This window comes from Oryctolagus cuniculus, chromosome 20 (genome assembly GCF_051225735.1).
Source record: "Oryctolagus cuniculus isolate XC-2025 breed Fujian yellow rabbit chromosome 20, ASM5122573v1, whole genome shotgun sequence".
Taxonomy (NCBI): domain Eukaryota; kingdom Metazoa; phylum Chordata; class Mammalia; order Lagomorpha; family Leporidae; genus Oryctolagus; species Oryctolagus cuniculus.
The window spans coordinates 53,860,817-53,868,485 of record NC_142886.1 but is presented as its reverse complement, the minus strand read 5'-3'; positions in this window follow the sequence as shown (position 1 = coordinate 53,868,485).

The window sequence follows — 7,669 nt, the reverse complement described above, 5'->3', positions numbered from 1 at the left end:
CTATTGTGGTCCATAAGCTGTACTTTGGAAATTTATGCTCATTAAATAAATTAAAAAAAAAAGAAAAATAATGTGTATCACAGAAGAAAAAACAGTGTGGTCTTAATGAAATCACAATAATAGTAATTTTAAGAATATTAACTTTGACACGGAAATTACATAATTGGTAGTGACATTTCCTATTATGTGGTTGTGTATTCTCAGAAATATTTTATGTTTCTAGTTATTATGAAAATTTAATGGATTATTAAAAATTAATACATTTGTTTAAATAAACATAACTTTGGATAAAGAAAAAAAAAAAACTTTGAATAGAAGGAAGAAGTCCTACGTGACAATTTCGGGTTCATGACTGACAACTGTCCTCACCGCGATCAGATATCATGGGGATCTGTGAGGACCTCGTGAGTCTTTTCCAGTCTAACTCGTGCTGGTGTCCTCAGGGCACTGCTGACTCTAGGACAATTTTATTTTTCCCTTTATATCCTGGAGACAGCTGAGTCAGGGTCTCCAGTCTGTTAAATCTCAACTATTTCCCTCTCTTCCTGTCAAAGTAGCCTGTGTGCGAAACTGAACTGACATTTTATTTTAAACTGTGGGTGATCCACACTCACTTTCCACAGAATGTGGCCACCTTTAATCCTGGAACAGTCTGTGGAACCTGTGTGAACGTCACAGCACTCAGGAATGTACTTGCAGCTCAGCTGTGTCTCAGGCTGAGCTTCTGCAGGCACCTGGGAAGCCTACAGGGACTTCCTCATTCTCTAGGTCCTGGGACCCTCCTGGGGGGCTCCCTGCCTGGACTCAGGAGGGAAAAACACTGGACATCAGCAGTCAAGGTAATCACTGAATGGAAAGTGTTGGGTGTGCACTTCTAGCTCATCTGATTCTGTCAAGTGTTTTGGGACTCCCTGCACCTGCTGTGGTTCAGCAGAGCAGAAAGTGGGACACACAGTGGCTGTGCACTCTGGGGCTGGAGTCCACATCACGGGGAGCTGTGTCTGTGGCTCCAGCATGATGACCAGTGTCCTGAGGCTGAATCACAGCTTCAGGAAGAGCCAGTCTTGGAGACCATGTATCCAGAGTCCCTACTCTTCACTCCATGTCTGTGCTGACTGGGGTCATCAATGGATTTGGAGACTTCCATCAGTATTAGAGAGGGAGACACCCAGGCTGCATATCAGAGTGATGGACACAGCCCATTTGCACGCTTTCCCAGACTAGTAACTGATAGTGCACCCTTGCACCCTGGAAGACAGTAGATGATGGATGTGTTATGAGGTCCCATCACCAAGGTGGGAACACTGATGCAGTTCCATGCTCCTGGGTTCCAGCTGCCAAGCCTGAGTGCACTGCCTTTATTTATCATCTCCATATAATATTGGAAAATACTGGAAAGCACTACACCAGTATTCAGAGTGTTGAATCTCCATTTTTGATCATTTAATCATTTCCTTTACATAAGTGTTTGATATATAATACCAAAACATAGACATATGAGGTACAATTATATGTGTTGAAAAATAAATGTATCAAATTGAGTTTTTATGAAGGCAGACTTACTGACATGCTCATCAGAAAACCACATGTTTCCATAGTAGAAAGTCAATTGTCTCCTGTTTTGGAATTCTATAGACACAATATTCCCTTCACTGCTGTGACCATGCTGTACAGTAGATCCTCAGTGTGTGGATCCTGTGGTACTGAAACTCTGACCTTGCTCCAGCATCTCCTCTGCTCCTCCCTTGCTCAGACGTTGGTCTTCACCATCATACTTCCTGCCTCTGTGACTTCATTCTTTTATCCCATGTATCCAGCATCACGTATTATTTGTCTTCTTGTCCTGCATGGTTAGCAGAGTGTACTTACCCTGACACATTATCCTTGGACATTATTCTCCAAGATCATCCGAGCTGTCCAAAGTACAGAATTTCCTCATCTTTACTGCCATATAAACTTCCTGTTAAATATAATTTTGTCCATTTGTTCCATTGTTGATTCTTTCTTCATGAATATTTCACTGGATTGTATGTGTGAACTCTTGTGAATGATGCTGCATTAGTTGAACATGGAAGAGCAGAGGTGTTTGCCACATTGATTGCGGTTCCCCTGGACACCTCCCTGGGATTTCATATTCCTTCTACTCAAAAATGGTGTTTGAAGATCCTGTGATAATTCTGTTTCAGTTTTGATGATTTTCCATAATAATTTTACTTATTTACCTGACTCCAATCTTGCACCAGAGTTATCTCCAGCTTCCTCCACATGGATTGTCAGCTCTGGATTGTAGGATAATACTCATTCTAACAGGAAGGATGGGATGTCTCATTGTGCATCTACTATGGACATGCATGATGGGTCCAATATATCATTTTATATGTTGCCTTTATATCTTTTTTAAAAGGTTAAAGATACTATTTCACCTATTTTGATATTTGTATTTGCATATTTTTTCAAAAAGGCAAAGAGACTGAGACTGACAGTAATCTTCTAATTTCTGGTCACTTCTCAGATGGCTACAAAAGCTTCAGCTGGGTCAGGTGACAGCCAGGTGCTTGGAATTCTGTCCAGGTGTCCACATGGCAGTACTTGGAACTTCACCTACTGCCTCCCAGAGGGGCTTAGGCAGGAATCTGACACTGGAACCAAACCAGGATGCAGCACTAAGCATCCTGACACGGGAGTCAGTAATTCCTCAGGCTAACTCCAGTGCTGCTCCTGTCACCACCTATCATCACTGCATTTAAGGAATTGATTGCTTCCCATGGGATCAGTGGCTTGAGTTCATTCAACATTTGGAAATAGGCTCCTAACCATATGTATAATTGATCTTTCATTTATTTTAAGTATTTATTTTATTTGAAAGGCAGTGTTATAGCAAGAGAGAAAGCTATCAACAGATGGAGAGAGAAGTTTCCATTCACTGGTTCACTTCGTGATTGGCTGCAAAGGCTGGGATGGATGAGCCTAAAGTCAGGAGCCTGGAACTTCCCCCAGTTTCCCACAGAGCTGGAAGGGAACAAACACTTGGGTCATGGTAGACAGTGATCACCATTGCACTTCCTCCCTCTGTGAGTTCAAGCTTGTGGACTGCATATATAACTAATGTCACATACTATGTGTCCACATGTACCTGCATTATTTCTGTTGGCATATTATGCTCCAGGCTGACCCATGATTTCCTAATGACAGAGCAACCTCCTTCTTAACACTGAATAATATTCCATGTCAAATGTAACAGAATGTATTCACCGTTTTAGGCACATTTCACTTTATTTAGAATGAACTATTGTGAACAAAGCTGCATTACCTGAACCCAGGACTGCAGGTGAATTGTGACACAGTGACTTCTATCCAGTGCTTGAGCTGAACTCAGAGTCATGCTTACTAGACACAGGGAAGAGGTGGAACACAGGGCAGCTGATATCAGGGCAGAAAGCACTCACAGGAAGGGATAATTCTGCCCACACCACAGTGGGCTGACTCAGTTCACCACAACCCACGACAGGTTCCATGAATAATGAGAACTGAGGCCTCCAGGCCCCTCCAACTCAGAGTGTAGGAAAGGAGGTGGAAATGTGAATGACACTGAGTTGATCTGTGCCCATTTCTACAACACACAGATTCCAATAGCACACAAACCCCACTAACATGCACAGTGTTCTGTGTTCATGACGAGTGTTAAATAAGGCAATGGATGAATAAGGAAACAAAACATAGTTAACCTTAAAAGAATCCACTTGCAGTCTTTTATCTGTTTAAAAGTGGGAGGCAGGCATTAGGACAAAATTGGCAAAGTGCCCACTAGGGACACCCGTGTTCCCATCAAAATGAATCATTCAGCCACAGGACTCCCCGCACTTTTTCTGATAATGCATTTTAGAAAACTGTAGATGACACTACAAGTGAATGAGCCCCTACCACTGACATGGGAAACAAAGTCGCAATTTTGGGCTCCAGGTTTTAGAAAGGCTAAGTCCTAGATGTTGTAGGCACTTGGGATGTCTGGGGCTGTCAATCAAAGGTGGAAATCTCCCTTTGTCACCTTTTCTGTCCATCTCTACATTTCTCTTTCTCTCACCCCTTCTCTCACTGTCACTATTCCAATGTTATTCAAATAGTTAAAAATGAACCAATGGTTATTTAAAAGTGAAGGACATGCTAACACTGGATTATTAAGGGTACACACATATTAAAATGAAACAAGGTCATTGCCTTCAATTGTTTAAACAACGTAAAGATTTATATGATCTGAATCCTATCATAGCCATCAACCTACACCACAGGACACCACATCTGCCCTGGGCACTGTCCTGTCTGAGGCGTCTGACCCCCTGCCTGCTATATAGGGGCAGCACATGCAAATAGGGCCCACTCTGCCCATGAAAACCAGCCCAGCCCTCACCCTGCAGCTCTGGCACAAGAGCTCCAGCCCCAGGACTCCCAGGTGTCCACTCAGTGATCGCACTCAACACAGATGCTCACCATGGAGACTGGGCTCTGCTGGCTTCTCCTGGTCGCTGTGCTCAAAGGTAATGATGGAAAACGTGGGGCACTGAGTCTGGGAGAGGACGTGAGTGAGAGACACAGAGAGTGTGAGTGACAGTTTCCTGACCAGGACATCTGTGTTTCCAGGTGTCCAGTGTCAGGAGCAGCTGGTGGAGTCCGGGGGAGGCCTGGTCCAGCCTGGGGGAATGCCTGACACTCTGCTGCAAAGCCTCTGGAATCATCTTCAGTAGCAATGCAATGTGCTGGGTCCACCAGGCTCCAGGGAAGGGGCTGGAGTCGATCGCATAAATTAATTCTGGTGGTAGCACAAACTACTCGACCTGGCGAATGGCCGATTCACCATCTCCAGAAACACCAACCAGAACACGGAGTGTTCACCCTGTAGCTCTGGCACAGGAGCTCCAGCCCCAGCACTCCCAGGTCCCAAAATTGCTTTTTGAACTCAAAGTGACATTGGGAGACTCATCCTAAAGTTAGTAGACAGTCGAGGGAAGTGTGTCCTAGCACCCGATGTGAAAGAAGAATGGGTCTGAGTATGAATGAATGACCCTTACCCTGGGAAGGGAGCAAGTGAGGACGACAGAGCTGTGGGTCATCACGTCCAGCTGCACAGGAGACAAACTCTTGTGTTTCAGAACAGCGCAGCTCTCATACCTGTGTAGTCAATATCATGAAAGGATAGTATGTCACTTATTTGCCATCTGAAAATAAGAACATGAGCACGTGCAATAATAGTGTACTGAACACTGACTCTTCACAATGCACGTGCTCCATTTCCTAGTCATAAATATTTGATAAATAAGAATTGAACACAGATAGGAGTATCAATGAAATGTCCTGGTGAATAGTGCACCCCTTGTGGGTTAGGAATTTTGACTCACTAACGTGTTCATACATCACCCATGTTATCATCTGCTGTGAGAGGTTGGCCCTCGTCCATTCTGCAGGGAATGTTGAAATGCACAGTGTGTTTCCTTAACTACTGTCGCTATACTGTGCATGGGTCACTAACTGAGTGTCTGCTCTCAACCTGAAACTCGGGGACCTTGCACTAACGTCTCCCCTTTTCCTTTTCATGCTCAGCCTCTGATGATCACCATTGAACTTCCCACCTGTATGGGCTCAACGTTTACTGCACATAAGCATTCACACATGTTATTTTTCTCTGATTTCCTACATATTTTCATTTAGTTTATTATGTCCATAATCCCTTCAATTGTCCCAAATGACAGAATTGAACCTATTTATTGGCATATACAACACCATTTGAAATATGACAGTATGAATTGTTCAGTTATCCAATCATTCCTCAATGAAAATTTCACTGAATTAGATGAACTAAGTTGTGAATGAGGTCACTGTATTGGACATGTGACTGCAAATGCCTAGGCATGGTGCCATCAGAATCCTTGGACACATCCCTCAGACTTCATATTCCCTGTATGAAGGAGCATCATTTGGCAATTTTTTAAAGATTTATTTTCTTATTTGAAAGAGTTACAGAGAGAGGTAGAGACAAAGAAAGAGATCTTCCATCTGCTGGTTCACCCCCCAGATGGCCACAATGGCCGGAGCTCTGCATATCCGAAGGCAGGAGCCAGAAGCATCTTCTGGGTCTCACACTAGGTGCAGGAGCCCAAGGACTTGGGACATCCTCTACTGCTTTCCCAGGCCATAGCAGAGAACTGGACGGGAAGAGGAGCAGCCAGAACTAGACCAGCGCCCATTTGAGATGCCAGCACTTCAGGCCAGGGCTTTCACCCACTGCACCACACAGGCCCCAACAATTTTATTCCATTAACATTTCCCAGGGTTTTTGAGATCAAGCCTTGTTTGCTTATTTACTTATTTATTTGAAATGCAGAGTTGCAGAGAAAGAAGCAGGAGAGACAGAGAGAAAGGGTGGGGAAGAGTGAGAGAGACAGAGGGAGATCTTCCAACTGCTGGTTCACTCCCCCAAATGGTCACAATGCCCAAGTGAGCCAGGCCAGAGACAGGATCTTGAAACTTGATTCAGAATTTTCATGTAGACATCACTCACCCCCTTGCTAAATTTCCTCCAGGCTATGTCATGGTTTTGTTGCTCCTGTGAATGATTGGCATGGGTCCCCTGGGAGATCTTCCCCCTGGGCTGAGGTCTGTGAGGACTCTGAGCTTCTCCATCAGCTGGGACTCAGGTGTCTGCAGTGTTCATGGGAGGCTGTGGCCTCCTGCTTATCTGTCCCCACCAGGGAAGACCATTAGGTTCAGTTCTGTCTCCCCTGGAGAGATGGGAGGGTGGATGCCCTGGGCTCCATTCCATTTTTGTAGGCCACCTGAGGGCCCTGTGTTGGTGACATCATGGTCTCTGCACTCTGAGTCTGGCCTTGAACATCCAGTGCAACCTGGCTTTGGCCTGTGCTGTTCATTCTTTTTGGGTGAAGGGCGCCACATACCTAACTAAGCCCTCCTGCTCATCTCCTCTCCACTAACCATCCTCTACCAACACTAATTAGAAATCTGTTTATTTACCCTCCAACAACTAGGATTGTGGTTTCATATTCCCACCATATAAGATTCTTGGATGGGCCAGTCAGTTGAAATACTGTGCTTCTGTTCAGCCATGTTGTAAGGAAATAACATCAAAACACAGACAATCGAGGAAATGTGGACCTTGGAAGGATTATCTGCCCTGATCTTTTCAGAAATAAAGTGTGAGATTGGTGAACATTTGGGGTGGGAGTTCATGGACAAGCACATTTTATCCATAACTGATATTTCATTGGTGTTAATATTCAGCACACAGATGTTTTGATGTGTACTCAATTCTTAACACACACGCACTAAAACCTAAAAAGCCATGAATTCCCTTTTTTATAGTGATTTCAGTGACATTCGACTTCAAATTTGGAAGAAACACATCCTTAAGAGGCTTTCATGTACCAGTATCTTCAAAGATTGCTCTTATATAAATCCCACCCAGTCAGAATTTAACATCATATACACAAAAAACTCATATTTCAACCTTCCACAGCACACTAACAAAATCATTAGGAAACCTGGACAACCACAACCAATGACGGTACAGAGCGCACATCGCTCCTGGAGCTGTTAGGTGGAGTGGGAAGTCCTGTGTGAGGAACAGAGGTGTAGAGTGTGGAGGTGCCTCCTACCAGACTAG